The 16,275-nt window shown below is 43.8% G+C and overlaps 1 protein-coding gene across 2 annotated transcripts in view; it reads right to left on the bottom strand.

Annotated features, from left to right (window-relative positions):
* ABCA1 (ATP binding cassette subfamily A member 1) overlaps nucleotides 1-16,051 on the bottom strand; it is a 146,677-nt gene extending 130,626 nt beyond the window's left edge. For both annotated transcript variants that reach the window (XM_023202438.2, XM_023202430.2), the window contains exon 1: nucleotides 15,729-16,051. The gene's annotated coding sequence lies outside the window, so the exon portion shown is untranslated. The remainder of the gene's footprint in view (nucleotides 1-15,728) is intronic.
* Nucleotides 16,052-16,275: the final 224 nt, after the last annotated feature.

Below are 16,275 nucleotides of genomic sequence, written 5' to 3'. Positions count from 1 at the left end.
TGCAACCTGGGTGACAGTGCAAAACCCTGTCTCAAAAATAAACAAATAAATAAGGAGATCCTAAAGGTTTAACTCCATCTATATCATGTCACTGATACTTGGACAACCAAAGATCCTATTTATCACCCTCAGCATTCCCATTGCCACCAGCTAAATGGTCCCAGGGCTTCTAAACCTCACAAGAGCCAGGATTTCTGAAAGCAGATCTGTCCTGTACCCAAGTCCTTGTTTCATCACTGTAGAACTACGAAGAAACTCTAACAAAACGTTAGAGACAGGCTCTCTTCCCCTGCTGATTTCCACTAAGCAAACACGGAGCAACCTTCAAAGGAAGACTTCAGCAAACAATACCACTATTTGCCTTTTCCCTGGTCAGGGGTATGTAGCACATAGAAAAAAAGAACCTTTCCTCTAGAAAAGAAATCAACCTTTCAACATTCTATGTCATAGAAAAAAATCAATTTTTTTCAGCCACAATCATAACACCAGAATAAAAGAGATCTGAAGGGAAGGGATTAGTGAATTCATAAACACCCTGAGCTACAGAAACACAAGCAGGCAAGCCTCTATCAGCAATCCTTTATTTGCAGAAAAACTTGGTTGGATAATGTTCCCTGCTGTTATAGGATGGTTTTCCAAGAGAATTTTGGGAGAAATGGTTTAGTGACTATATCACCAAAGATCATTTTGTTTGGATTACATCTCTGAAGAATTAGCATCTTCAGATGTGCAACCTTCTCTCAGCCTGAAGGATTTATATTTATGAAAGTGCTCAAAGCATTTGGGGGGGACAGGCAAACCCAAATCTTAGTCACTGTCTTTATTTCTTTTCCTTTGGGTCTATTCTACTATGCAGAAAACTCCCCAAATCCTTACTCCTTTGTTGTCTTGAGTTAATTGTTTCAGCAGGAAGAAAGGAGGTTTTAGAGTCAGAGAAAGCTGGGTTTGAATCCTGACTGCTACTTATCAGCTCTGGCACCCTAGGGACTCTGAGCCCCTGTATCTTCTCCAAAAAATAGAACTGATAATGTATGTAAAACATTTATCCAGTTCCTGGAACAAAGTAAGTGTACAGTGGCTATTATCATGATTAATGCTGCAGTATTCATCAAAGGTGGGGCAGAGAGTGGATGGTTTATTAAAGGAATCTCTTTCCTGTCATCTTTGTCCACAGAAAGACACTATGTCTCTTAAGGGCCTTTCCAGAGCAAACTGGAGCACTCTCTAGTACCCAGTGCATTGGTAGAGGTGAAAGCATTACAGGGTATCCTGTTGCCACTTCTGACCATTGTTTCACTATAAAACCCCCTCTTGGGGGTCCTCATCACTCACTTATCCTATTTTCTCTATATTCTCACGGAGGTTGCTCTTATTTTTCATAGCACACTGCCACCTTCCTTCAAGTTTTTAGCACCTGACTCAGTTTTCCTGTCCATCCCATTTCTTCCAACTTCTCTGTCCATTAGAAATCTCTACTAGAAATCTGAGCCTTGGCCAGGTGCAGTGGCTCATGCCAGTAATCCCCGCACTTTGGGAGGCTTAGGTAGGTGATCACCTGAGGTCAGGAGTTCGAGACCAGCCTGGCCAACATGATAAAACCCCGTCTCTACTAAAAATACAAAAAAGTAGCTGGGCATGGTAGTGGGTGCCTGTAATCTCAGCTACTCAGGAGACTGAGGCAGGAGAATCACTTGAACCTGGGAGGCAGAGGTTGCAGTGAGCTGAGATCATGCCATTACACTCCAGCCTGGGCAACAAGAGCGAAACTCCATTTCTGAAAAAAAAAAAAAAAGAAATCTGAGCCTTATAATTCCTCCATCTTTTCAGCTCTGCCTACAATATTCTCTAGTATACTAACTTATCAGTGATCCCTGATAAATTAAGCCATGTGCAACAAGCTACTGTGTCTCACCATCTTTCTACTCGCCACTACACTGAGCCCATGATACCCAGTGCTCCACAAACATGCTTAGAATGGAAGTAAAACCTCAGGGATAAGATAGTTAAAGCAGATTCACTACAGTAACAAACCAATCAAGAAACTGCAATGAAAGTAAAGGTTTGGGTGACAAAATTTCCAGCTGTGTTCTAAGAAACATAACTTCAAGCAGGAGTGCATTTAATCTGATTTTCCTCAAAGCCTCTCTAATTTGTAGGGAAAGACATTCATTTTCATTAACTTCATGTGAGCTAGAGAGAATCTGTGATTGAGGCTCTAGAACCCCTGGTAAACATGCCAGCAAGCAAGGGCACCTTCCCCGGAGGTTCAAGCTAGAATGTAAGACTGTCAGCATTGGTAAGGAGTCTTGAACTCTAAATCCACAGGCTCAAGTCAGGAACTCAGGAAGCCTATCAACACCTGGATACAATTTTGCCACCTTAACACTTTATTCCCTTTACTTGTGCCAAACTGAGTTATCCAGTCTCCAGGCTCTTGTCCAGTTCTAGTTCATACAGTATCAGCAGCCTTCTCCAGAATGTCCTTTCACCAGCCAGCTCTTGAAACAGTCATATGTCATATGTGCAAGACACTTCTATTTCTGCAGCCCAGCGAGGGCCAGCTAACTCGGTTAGTGAGAATTTAATCAAAGTTCCAGGGCAAGCACAGAGACACAGAGTCTAAGTCTTGCCCTCCGAAACCTGCAACCAAACTCCTTCTTTAGAATAACCAAAACAAACCTTCTCGCTGGTTGCCTCACTAAATTAAGAGAAGAAAGGGGAATAAGATCACAGGTTTAAATCCACATACTTGTGATTCTGAAAAACAAAAACTTAAGGGTGTTTTTCTTTAAACATTGACAACACGAACTCCATGAGGTCTGAGAGGATCCTACAAAAGGATCTGTATTATTTCAATATTATCAAGATTCCGAGTGTTCCTTATAGAAAGAACTACTGTTATTAAGATTTTCACAAATCAAACATTCTGTGTGCCAAAGAACAAAGTGGGAAAAATGAAACTGAATTATTGGGTTGCATTTTTGCTAGCCTCCTTTTCTCAACCGTAGTTCTGAAAAATTCACACAATCCAATCCACCAAGTAACAACGCGCTCTCATTAGGTGAGAGCTGGTGTTGGTCACACACTCTATGAACTAGAATTGGACAATGTCCCAAAATGGAGTGCCATCTGGGGTCAGAGTGCCATGCTCTTCTCTGCAGACTTTAGGGACATGTCCACTCTGCTTAATGGAAGCCACTGGAACCAAGTGTCAGACAGCCCTCTATTTGCTCCACAGAGGAGAAAGCCACGCTCTGATCATGTGAAATGTGACTGGAACTGTAAACTGAAAAATGGCACTAATTTCACTAAATTTGCAAATCCTGCAACAAGACTAACAACGGAATAAACAATACTTGACCAAAGGCTTTCTTTATCGTGAACTTAAGGTTTTTACTATAATTAACACAATCATTAAAGTAAAAAATAAATAAATAAAAACGCTGCCTTGATTCCCAGTTAATTTTAAACAGCCAACATCAACATCAGGTTCCACGCTTTTGCATAAAGAAATAGCCTTTAGGAAACTCTCAACATTCAGGATTTTGTTCTGATTCAGACTTACAAAGAACAATTTTTATTTGAGAGAAACAAAAAATTCCAATTGAAAAAATGCCTTAAGATTCAAATTGGACCAACAGACAGGAGAAATAAATGAGGCCAGTCCAACATTTAACATTTGAGTGTCCATTTTAAGCTGAAACGAACAGACGTCTAGAGATACAATTTCTTTTTTTCTTTCCTAGGGCGCTGTAATAGTTATCCTAAATTCCGATATAGTATGAAGAAGCCTGGATTAAAGAGGCAAGAGACTAAGATTTTAATTTCCAGTTAATGGCATCTGGAGAATAAATTTAACAAGCCATTCTACCACTGTGGGTAATGGAACAGAAAACAAGTCTTTTTTTTTTTTCTTTTTTTTTCTTGACACAGAGTTTCGCTCTGTCGCCCAGTCTGGAGGGCAGTGGTGCAATCTCAGCTCACTGCAACTTCAGCCTCCTGGATTCAAGCAGTTCTTCTGCCTCCACCTCCCAAAGTGCTGTGATTACAGGTGTGAGCCACCATGCTCAGCCAGAAAACAAGTCTTTTTGATGAAGAAGCTGAAGTCGATGATCTTCTGAGTCTAAGAAAACTGCTTGGGACTTGGGTATCTAGTAGCCATGGAATATACATCCCAAAGAGCTTAAGAAACTGTAACACTAGACCCCAACATCAAAAATATGTTGCTATTTCCTCCCACATTGCTGGTAGGGGTGCAAACTGGGACACTTTGGCAACTTACATTAAAATGCTATGAGAGAACAGGGGAAGCATTCCTTAAAAGTTCTAGGAAAGGTGTTATGGAGGAGGTAGCATGAGAAATTCAGCCAAGTGGGAAAAGCACAAACTTGGGAGTCAGACAGACAAGAGTTTGAATCTCTGGCTCTGCTATTAGCCAAATATGGAACCATGAACAAGTTATTTAACTTCTCTTTGTGTCAGGTGCATCATCTGAAATATGGGGCTAATATAATAATAGGCAAGCTCAGTATTTCCTCAAATGTGGGAGAGTTACACAGGATGAATTTAAGTGATATTCAGAGGATTTTAGGAGATGAACAAGCACAATATTAAACATTGAACCACATCATGAGAAAATATGGTTCTTTTCAGCGCTTCTTCAGCCTATATAACATTCTTATTACATTAAGGAGTAAGCAACTGGGTGCGGTGGATTCTAGCACTTTGGGAGGCTGAGGTGGGTGGATCTCCTGAGGTCATGAGTTCGAGACCAGCCTGGCCAATATGGCAAAACCCTATCTCTACGAAAAATACAAAAATTAGCTGGATGTGGTGGCATGCACCTGAAATCCCAGCTGCTAGGGAGGCTGAGGCAAGAGAATCGCTTGAATCCAGGAGGAAGAGGTTACAGTGAGCCGAGGTGGTGCCACTGCACTCCAGCCTGGGCAACAGAGCAAGACTCGCCTCAGAAAAAAAAAAAAGGAGTAAGCTTTTGTTTAGTCTTCCTTTTGACACCTCTTTAATGCTTACTAATTCCCTTTTCAACAAAGTAAGATAAGTCTCATGGTCAGGTGGCGCCTTTGGGAACCAATAGTTTATCTTATACATACACTGTAAGAAAAATAATTTGTCTTCATCCTAATTATTTTTAAAATTACCTTTCATTTATAACTGATACTGGTTTTCCAATTACAGGTCAAATATAAAGTTATTTTTAAATATATTGATGATTACAAAAATGTGAGTCAATTTCTGTAACTTGAGTGGGCCAAAATGTTACCTATCTCAGAGTTCCAGTGAAAACTAAATGAGATCATATGTAAGGAGAACCAGCCCATGCTGTGTTCCATCACCCACGGTCTGGCTGATGAGTAAAATTTCAGTAGGTGAGGAATATAAGTAGAGGATCGAGTGTGAACCAAGGCAAATACAAGAGATGGACATGAGATTCCAGAACAATGAGGAGCCAAACAATACCAGGAAGGGGTTCCTAAAGTAGATGATGAAAACCTGTAGAGAGAGACTACTTTAACAGGTACCAAACCATACTTAAACGTTAATCAGTCTAGTGAGAAAACCAGCTATAGTTCCTTCAAGCATGTGTCTTATAATCCAGGACAAAATTGTCAAAATGGGTCACAGCCTTATTTCAAAGAGCCTTGAATGCCAAGCAAAAAGAGATCAACAATGGTGGCAGATTCTTAAAAGTCTTCTGACCTCTGTCCAGCACCTAGTACTTTCCACAGTACATGGTGTTGAGAGGTGACAATGTGCTAGCAGCCCTCACTCTCAGCGCCTCCTCGGCCTCCGGCCTCGGCGTCCACTCTGGCGTCCACTCTGGCGGCGCTTGAGGAGCCCTTCAGCCCTCCGGGGCACCATGGGAGCCCCTCTCTGGGATGGCTGGGACCAGAGCCTCCGACCTCTGCTTGCGGGGAGGTGTGGAGGGAGAGGCCCGGGCGGGAACCGGGGCTGCGCTCCGGCCAGTGTGAGCTGCAGACGGCGCGGGCGCGGCGGCCCCGCACACGAAGCAGCCGGCCGACACCACGGCCCAGGGCAGTGAGGGGCTTAGCACCCGGGCCAACAGTTGCAGAGGTTGCGCCGGGTCCCCCAGCAGTGCCTACCAGCCAGGGCGCCACATTCAAGTTCTCGCTGGGCCTTAGCTGTCTCCCCGCAGGGCAAGGCTCGGGACCTGCAGCCCGCCATGTCTGAGCTCCTCTCCCTGCAGTGGGCTCCCGCCCGGCCTGAGCCTCCTGCTCTGTGGCTCCGCGGCTCCGCCCCCTGCTCCATGGCGCCCAGTCCCGCCAACAGCCCAAGGGCTGAGGAGTGCAGAGTCGGCTCCACCTACAGCCCCCGTGCACGATCCACTGGGTGAAGCCAGCTGGGCTCCTGAACTGGAGGGTGACTTGGAGAAGTTTTATATCTAGTCACAGGATCGTATGTGCACCAATCAACACTCTGTGTCTAGCTCAGGGTTTGTAAATACACCAATCAGCACTCTGTGTCTAGCTCAGGGTTTGTCAATACCCCAATTGGTACTCTGTATCTAGCTAACCCAGCAGAGACTTAGAGGACTAGCATCCTGTGACTCTGTCTAGCTCAAGGATTGTAAATGCACCAATCAGCACTGTGTGTCTAGCTCAGGGTTTGTAAATACACCAATCAGCACTCTGTATCTAGCTAACTAGCACTCTGTAACTCTGTCTAGCTCAAGGATTGTAAACGTACCAATCAGCACTCTGTCAAAACAGACCAATCAGCTCTCTGTAAAACTGACCAATCAGCAGGATGTGGGTGGGGCCAGATAAGGGAATAAAAGCAGGCTGCGTAAGCCAGCCAGCAGTAAGGGGCTTGGGTTTGCCTGTACCCTGTGTAAGCTCTGTTCTTTACCTCTTTTTAGTAAGTCTTATTCCTGACTCTTTGGGTCCACGCTGTGTTTATGAGCTAAAACACTCATCATGAAGGTCTGCAGCTTCACTCCTGATAGCAAGACTACGAACCCACCAAACAGAAGAGGCTCCAGACACATCGGAACATCTGAAGGAATAAATTCCAGACACACCATCTTTAAGAACTCTTAACACTTACTGCGAGGGTCCGCGGCTTCATTCTTGAAGTCAGTGAGACCAAGAACCCACCAATTCTGGACACAGTGTTTAACAAACATTTGCTGAACAAATAAATTTCTGTTTAATAGCACTGTCTATTAATGCATTTAATTTTAAAATATATATATGTATTGTTAATAATAATATCTTCCTCTTCCTTCTCTCTCCCAGTACCAGAGAATAGCCTAACCCCAACTAAGATAAACTCTGCCACCAAACATGCCTGGGAGTGGAGAAGGGTCTGCAGGTCAGTGTAAGCTTATCAGTCTGGGCCTTCACGTTCTCCCTGCCTTTCCAAGGAAAGCTGTTGCTTGCATCAGTGCTGCCTTTATGTCAAAGTGTATCACCTAAATACCAGATCCAACAGATTTCAAGCCACCACCCTCCAAAGACTTGCTTCTTCCAGAAAACAAGCTTGGCTTGACTCTTGTCAAAAAGAATTATTCCCAACCTGGCATCCTATAAGAAGTTTGCAAAGCAAGGGTGAACAGGGATATGACATCCAAACATCTCCCTAGCGGCTCCTTCCCCCTCCCTGCCCCTGGCCAGAAACCTCTTCCTCCTTTTACTCCTCCTCCTCTCTTAATTTGTTATGATCTCTCAAAGAAATTCAGGACAATGTTTTAGAAAGCTTTGTGTCTTACCCAGCTACCCCCAGTGAGGGTCTTCTGAGATACTTAAAACTATCCTCATGAGGTATAGTCCAATTCTCCTCCTAGGATGGGTACTAGCATTCTATTATTGAAGGATGAATGAGCCTGAAGAGTTGGTTATGTTTTCCTTTGATTACCTATTGGCTTAACAGGACTCCACTATAAGAAGCAAAACTTAGGCTGGGCGCTGTGACTCATGCCTGTAATCTCAACACTCTGGGAGGCCGAGGCGGGCAGATCACAAGTTCAGGAGTTCAAGACCAGTCTAGCCAACATAACGAAACTCTCTCTCTACTAAAAAATACAAAAATTAGCCGGGCATGGTGGCACATGCCTGAAGTCCCAGCTACTCAGGAGGCTGAGGCAGGAGAATTGCTTGAACCTGGGAGGCAGAGGTTGCAGTGAGCTGAGATTGCGCCACTGCACTCCAGCCTGGGCAACAGAGCGAGACTCTGTCTCAAAAAAAAAAAAAAAGCAAAACCTCTACTCAAAATGATGTCTGAGATGGAGAGTCCAATTTTATTTTAGAGAGATTTTCCAAATGGTGAGTCAGAAGCAAGAACAGTATCTCACTAAATCATGTTTACTCAACTGAAACTTATTGAATTAAACCAACTCCTCCTTCCTTTGCATTTCAGATGAGAACCCTTTCTGGTTCTGTGATTCAAATCTTCATTCAGTCAAAGCAGGTAAATAGGAAATTTCAACAGCTTTCTCTACTCCCTCTCATTCCTTTCTTCTGTCATTGATCTAATCAGGAATGCTCTCAGGCATTCCCTGGATATTTCTTCTTTACCTCTCAAAATCCACTTGGCATGTTACACTAATGCTCAGCATGTTCCTCAGATCTCTAGATGGCTCTAATTAAAGGATCACCTCTTCTAAATACAGACCTGGGGTTAGAGGACATAAGAGCTTGAAGGACTCTTTAAAAAAGTCAAGTAGTAACATTTTATAGACCAACAACCTGAAAAACAGAAAAGTAAAATGATTTGTCCAAGGTCACACAGCTTCTTAATGGGTTTGTGGGCATTCACGAACACCCTGTAATTACACATAAAATTTGGATTATATGAGCTCATGTGTATTTTTTCTGAAGAGAAAATCCATATCTTTCTTCAAAGAAGTCAACAATCTCTTCCCCAAAATATAGTAACCACTGACAATTATATGCATATTTGAAAAAAAGTTTAACTAAAATCCAATTGTTCCAAGTCTGAATAGTAATATGAATTGGTGATCTAGAATAAGAGTGGAACCTAATTTAAGAACTGTTACTGTTATCATCTTTTTTTTTTTTTCATGTCTGGGACATCAATGCAAGTAACATGGGATAAAGACAATTTGATGTGGAAGTAAACTATAAAGCAAGCTTTTTTTTTTTTGAGATGGAGTCTCGCTCTGTGCAGTGGCATGATCTTGGCTCACCGCAATCTCTGCCTCCTGAGTTCAAGCGATTCTTCTGCCTAAGCCTCCTGAGTAGCTGGGATTACAGGCTTGCGCCACCACGCCCACCTAATTTTTGTATTTTTAGTAGAGACAGGGTTTCACCATGTTGGTCAGGCTGGTCTCGAACTCCCGACCTCATGATCCATGCGTCTGGCCTCCCAAAGTGCTGGAATTATAGGTATGAGTCATCGCGCCCGGCCTAAAGCAAGCTTTTAAAATCACTGAAAACACTAGTATGAATAAATATCACTATGGGCCAAGCATTATATTATATGGTTCACATTATACACACACGCAAATGCCTATTTTACAGATGATGAAACTGAGGCAAAGAGTGATCAGCAACTTGCCTAATGTCAAATATCCATCAGTAATAACCAGAATTCCAATCTATATTAATTTGATTCTGATATCCATATTCTTTTCCACCAATATTTGCATCTACACTTCAAGATGTCCTAATACTAATAATATATTCTATTTACTTATTTAGGAAGAACTAAATCAACTCTCTAAGGTAGCTTCAAGGAAGTCTTTCATAAACGGTTCAACTACTAAAAAGTTCTTCCTGGAAAATGTCATAAACTAAATACCAACTATCACAAAATATCTGGACTTTAAGACTAGCCAGATAAAATGCTTTGACTTCCAAATACTTCTTGGAAGTTGGATTTGGCATAGAAAACACTGGAGAATGTTAAACAAACACCCCCCAAGAAAAGACTTCAGAGAAGAATAGATCCAATGCATATGAAGTTACTCTGTTTTTTTAAAAGTGTTTAAATATCTAAATTATTTAGTGAGTCATCTCACTCTTATTAACAAAAATAAATTAATAATCAACTCAAAGTACTTGAATACGGAATGCCACAGACTAAAGCATTTTCTTAAATCACAGCTGCCTCAGAAACGGAAATGAAACTGAACGAAACAGAAATGTTTGTTCTACAAAAAGTAACCTGGCCTAAATAACTTAAGTATGCACTAAAATTTCTCAGTCTAACATAAACCTAGCCTTAACTACAGTTGTTTCTCACATAATTCTATTTCTAATGTTTTTCTGTGATTAGCCTGTTATCTCAAGTAGTCTTTTAGAAGACAGGAAGCAAACATGAGCTTCCCACTCTCCGTGTTGGACTTACTTAAGTCAGCATTTATTAAACTTTTTCCATATTAAGTGGGATGAATTAAGGCCAGGGGAGAATGAATCAAAGACCTCCCTCTAGAGAAGCATACACTCATGAGGAAGACAAATAAACGTTAACTATAATAAAAAAACAGTATTAAATACATGACACAAAGAGTGCTGTAATCCAAGTCTAATGGAAGTAAAAAGAAGGGGATGTTACTTTCAACTCAGTGATGGGAAGGAGTGGATCCAGAAGAGCTTCATGAGGAGGGGAGCATTTAAATCGGGTCTTAAAGGAGGTTTGCAGATGCTAAAGGGTTTTGTACCAACTTTGTTTTCAACATGGGAAAGACAGGATTTCAAACTTCGTTTTGTTTTGGGAACAAAATCCCATGCTCCTCCGCTGTTGGAATAAATGCTCTTCGCCTGAATGCTATTTGTGGTCTTCGTAGAATGGAGAGTAACAGAAAGCCCTACCAGAAATCAATTTTATGTAAGCTTTTCATTCTCTGGCTTCAAGTATTTCTAAAATGTACCTTTCTATGCAGGCTACTTATTCAGGCAACTATTTTCAGGTGAAGATACTCAAATGAAAATAGAGAATCACTTTTGGCCTTTTGCTAATATTTCATGCATCAAAAATTTAATAGTCTGACAAAGTGTTTACCATGAGATTGGTAAACTCACGGAAGCCAAACTGTCTGGGATGCAACTTCAGCTTCACTACTTACAAATTCCATAATCATCTACCTACCCTGCCTATACCTCAGTTTCCCCATCTATAAAGACAATAACAGCACCTATCTCACATGGTTCTCATGAGAATGAACTGAGTTATTACATGAAAAACTTAAAAACATATCCAACATACCATAAATCAACAGTAAATGTAACTATTTTTACCAAGAGGTGTTTTCAAAGAGTTTTTCTAATTTGCTATATCAATTAATAAGAAAGGCACTTTCTCATCCTATTTCACTTTTTACAAGGCAGACATTTTTTTTTCAAGACAGAGTCTCACTCTGACACCCAGGCTGGAGTAAAGTGGCATGATCTCAACTCAGTGCAACCTCCGCCTCCCAGGTTCAAGCAATTCTTCTACCTCAGTAGCTGGGAATTACAAGCACCCGCCACCACGCCTAGCTAATTTTTGTATTGTTAGTAGAGACAGGGTTTCACTGTGTTGGCCAGGCTGGTCTTGAACTCCTGACCTCAAGTGATCCTCCTGCCTTGGCCTCCCAAAGTGCTGGGAATACAGGAGTGAGCCACTGTACCCAGCTAACAAGGCAGACTTTGAAACTGTGTATATTTTCCAAAAATATATATATCTTAAGAAAAAACTAAATTTGATTTCTAAACAGTAACAGCAGTAACAGACAAATAGCTTATTTCAAAAAGCCCACAACATCATCAAGGATAGGACAAGCAAGAATCATATTGTATTATAACAAATTTTGACAATCACCAAAGTTAGGATTTACAACTAAACTAACAGTTCACTTCTCTTTTTCCTGTGTTTCTTATGCCATTACAGCCTAATACTCTATCATTCCATTTTCTATAGATCACATGGGAAAACATTTTGAGATCACACAGCTATTCACAACCATCTGACTAAAGCAATAGCATAGTTTTCATTATGAACCAAGTAAAAAATTCGAATTGAGTAAATTTTATTCTATTATTTCCAGGATGTTGCAATCCCTACGCAACCAAGGTTTCAAGTTAAAGAGAATTTGGCTGATCCACTCACAGCAACAAGGAAAATATGATGCAGGCTGTAGATTCTGATAAGGATTATAGCAGATGAATGTAGAGAATGTGGTGAGCATCCTTGAAAAGCTCCCTGGTTGCAGCAGCTGAAATGTTAATACGGGAGTTAAAGAACTCTGGAGTTTATTGGCTGCGTTCAAATCTTAGCTCTACCTCTTGCAAGGTATATGGCCAGAGACAAATTAGCCTCATCATTTACTTAATCTTGTAAACTAGGGACAATAAATGGTTTTGTTGTGAAAATTCAATTAGCATTTGATGACCTGCACAGTGGCTTATGCCTATAATCCCAGCACTTTGGGAGGCTGATGTGGGAGGATCCCTTGAGCCCAGGAGTTCAAGACCAGCCTGGGCAACATAGTGAGACCTTGTCTTTACAAAAAATTTAAAAATTTAGCCAGGAGCAGTGGTGCATGCCTGTGGCCCCAGCTCCTTAGGAGGCTGATATAAGAGGATCACTTGAGCCTAGGAGGCTGAGGTTGCAGTGAGCCTTGTCTGTACAACTGCACTCCACCCTGTGCAACAGAGCAAGATCCTACCTCAAAATAAACACAATAAATGAATAAACTTGTGAAAAACATTTCAAATAGTACTTGCCACACAGTGCTATATATGTATCTATTAAACATTGCAATAACTTTGGCCATTCATGGTGATATCCACATGTAGATATGAAGATGGTTGCATTTTTTAGAGTAGGCCTTCTCTCAGCATAAACAAAACAAGTGTTCAGAATGATCTTTTAAAATTTGACGCTAAATGACCGTAACAACTATTATAATCATATTATTTATTTAATATCTGGATAGTTAAAAAAAAATGTATTTGAGGCCGGGTGTGGTGGCTCATGCCTGCAATCCCAGCACGTTGGGAGGCCGAGGCTGTCGGATCACTTGAGATCAGGAGTTCGAGACCAGCCTGGCCAACATGGTGAAACCCTGTCTCTACTAAAAACACAAAAATTAGCCAGGCGTGGTGGCGTGCACATGCAGTCCCAGCTACTCAATCGCCTGAACCCAGGAGGTGGAGGTTGCAGTGAGCCGATACCATGCCACTGCACTCCTGTCTGGGCAACAGAGCTAAACTGCGTCTCAAAAGAAAAAAAAATGTGTCCAGGGTACATTATAGGCCTGTACTCGTAGAAATATGAGGGTGGAGATTTCAAATGCTCATCTGCAGAAGAGACAACATATCACAGATGTCCAGGTTACGGTCAGATATGTCATTCTGGAACACTGTGCAGATGCTCAAATATAGATTCCTAAACTGCTCTGATGACAGTAGCAATTCTAGTCCCTTAAATGGCTTGTAGTCATCATGAAGGCTGAAGACCCTCTTCCCCGGTGGGTCTGATCATACTGTTGGTTCTCAAGCAGCTCCTGTGTATCCAATGTTTTCCTAAAATTCCCTAGCATTAATTATTTTAACGGTTTGTGGAATGATTTAATGGTTTGTGGAAGCACTGGGGAAACAGGCTGACAATGGAAACTTCGTATTTGAAAAATATTGTAATATCTGTAGAGGTTCTACTCAGGAATACTTTCCATGCTTCCATACTTTCTCTGATTTAGGAGAAAGTTTCTCAAGAGAATGATATTCTCAACAGAAACGGAAAGTTTCTCAACAGAAAGCCTCCATCATTTTTATGGTAGGTATGAGAAGAATAGGCTGAAATAAAAGGGGAGATGAAAATTTAAGGACTTTAAGTTTTGTTTGAAAAGAAGATCATAATTTAGGTCTGGGTTCTAAACTATGGCCGTTAAAAAAAATGAAAAAAAAAAAATCAAGAAAATTCCACTCTTTAACTTGCCGGAAATTTTTGTGAGGTTCTCTTCGTGGGAAGCAGGGATTCGGCCATGGAGGACAAGAGACTTGCTGATTTCAGTACCCAGAAAGTTTTTTAAAATATGAACTTTGTCCACTGTGAGATGAATGAGCATATACTACCCATTCTCTTCTTGGGGTGTCATTGAAAAGTCGGATTTTAAAAGCTAATGGTATCAGTGCTGCAAAGGCAGGCCAATTACAGACAGTGCCAGGCAACTTTTTTCTTTATTTTCTTATTTTTAATCTTATTTCTTTCCTTCTTTTTGATAAAAGATATACCTAAAGAGGCGCCTACACACAACCCTGGCACCGTCCGCCGCCCCAAGAACCTTCCTGATTTACCAGTGGCCTGGGAGTTGGCAAACACGCTAACAACAAAAAAAACCCTCATAGTTCCTCCCCATCTGCAATCACCGGTCTTCACCGGATTCACAGCGAGCAAAGACACCTAGTACAGCCGGCCGATTCCTAGGTCCTCCGGCCAGGAGGCGCTGCGGGCTAGTCTCCGGGGGCCACTGCAGCCCGCGCGCCCAGCACCCCCACCCTCAAGGCAGAGCCCAGCCCAGCCCCGCGGCGGAGCTCCGAGTTCTGCGCCGCCTGCCAGGGTTATTCCCGGTCATTCCACGGCACCACCTCGCCCCAGCTTCTCCATCTGCGCCCAGGCAGAAGCTGCCCCAAGAGACCAGGGGCAAGGGTCTGGAAGATGGGGCGGCAGGGAACGTGGGGGAGGGAAGATTGGGCACCCCACCTCCGGGTTTCCGCAGGCTCTCCTAAGTCTCGTATTTAGAAGAAACAAAACTCGGCCGGGCGCGGTGTCTCACGCCTGTAATCCCAGCACTTTGGGAGGCCTAGACCGATGGATCACCTGAGGTCGGCGGTTCGAGACCAGCCTGGCCATCAAGTTGAAACCTCGTCTCTACTAAAAATACAAAAATTAGCTGGGTGTGGTGACGCGCCTGTAATCCCAGCTACTCAGGAGACTGAGGCAGGAGAACCGCTTGAACCCCGGAGGCGAAGGTTGCAGTGAGCGGAGATCGCCCCATTGCACTCCAGCCTGGGCGACAGAGCAAGACTCAAAGGAAAGAAAAAAAGAAAAGAAACAAAACTCGTTCCGCGCTCTGCGCCAGGGACACCAGCTCGGCTGAGCGCACGGAGACTGTAGGCAGGACCTCCCTACCCCTCAGGTCAAACAAAGCCCCAAGGCCTCTAGTGAGTAATAGCACCACGGCCCTCGTTTGGGACACCTCCAACTCGAGTTCTCGGGGAAAAAGGACGCGCTGCTCCAGTCCCGGGGTGCATAAGGCAGATTCCCAGGTCAGAACAGACCAGCTTCTTAAGAACCAAGTGAGGACTCAGTGCTGACATTTGTCTCCATAGGTACTGGCCGACCCGCAACCAGAGGGGTTTCTAGCCAACTCAGGCCCCTCCGAACAAAGAAGCGCTCCGTGCCGGACCTGCAACTCTCCCCACCCGGCAGCAGCGCCCTCAGCACGCCCGGGCACCCCCGACCCCTCTGAGCCCGGGGTACTGTGCCCGGGTCTCCACGCCCAGACATCCTGCCCGGTCTCCACCGCCCGGCGAGTCCCAAGCGCAGCAGCGCAGTCCTGGGGTCGCCAGAGCTCGTCCTAGGACATCCTCTCCCCATTTACGCCGCCCCGGGTCCCATTTGAGTTGCAAGTGGTGGGCATGCGGGGCTCCGGATCAAAGTCCCCGAAACCGAGCGCTTCCCGAAGCTTCCTTGGCCTCGAAACAAAACAATAACGCCCAATAAGTCACTGGAGAGCCTCTTACCTGTTTTCCACTTTTGTGTTTGCGTCTCTTTCTCCTACCCCTTGACAAGCCTTCCGGAGAAGGGGAGAAAACAGAACGAGGGGAAAAAACAAGGAGCAAAGCGCCCTGAGAACTGGTCCTGTTGGTGCGCGGAGCCCCCCGCCCTGCTCTGCCCTGCCCTGCCGCAGCCCGGGAGAGAAGGGTCGGCTCGGCTCTGCGGGTCCCGGCCCCACTCACTCTCGCTCGCAATTATGGGGTTTTTGCCGAGACTAGTTCCTTTTATAGATTCGGCTGCCTGGAGCGCAGAGGTTACTATCGGTCAAAGCCTGTTCTCGCCTTCCTCCCCGCCCCATTCCCGGCCTCTGTTTATGTAGTTCAGTCACTCAGCAGAAAGCACGTGGAGCCGCGGCCCGCCCCTTAAACGGGCGACGTTCAGCCGCCTGCGAAACGGCTAGGGGGTTGGGAGGAGGTGGGTGGGGTGGGGTGAGGTGGGGGTGGAGGGTGCATGAGGTGTCTCAGGGTCCGCGGTCTGCGCCCCCTGTCCCCGCCCGGGCCCGCCGGCCTAAGA

This window comes from Piliocolobus tephrosceles, chromosome 14 (assembly GCF_002776525.5).
Source record: "Piliocolobus tephrosceles isolate RC106 chromosome 14, ASM277652v3, whole genome shotgun sequence".
In the NCBI taxonomy this organism is placed as follows: Eukaryota; Metazoa; Chordata; class Mammalia; order Primates; family Cercopithecidae; genus Piliocolobus; species Piliocolobus tephrosceles.
Note: the sequence above shows the minus strand (reverse complement) of the source record. Positions and strands in the feature narration are given on the sequence as shown.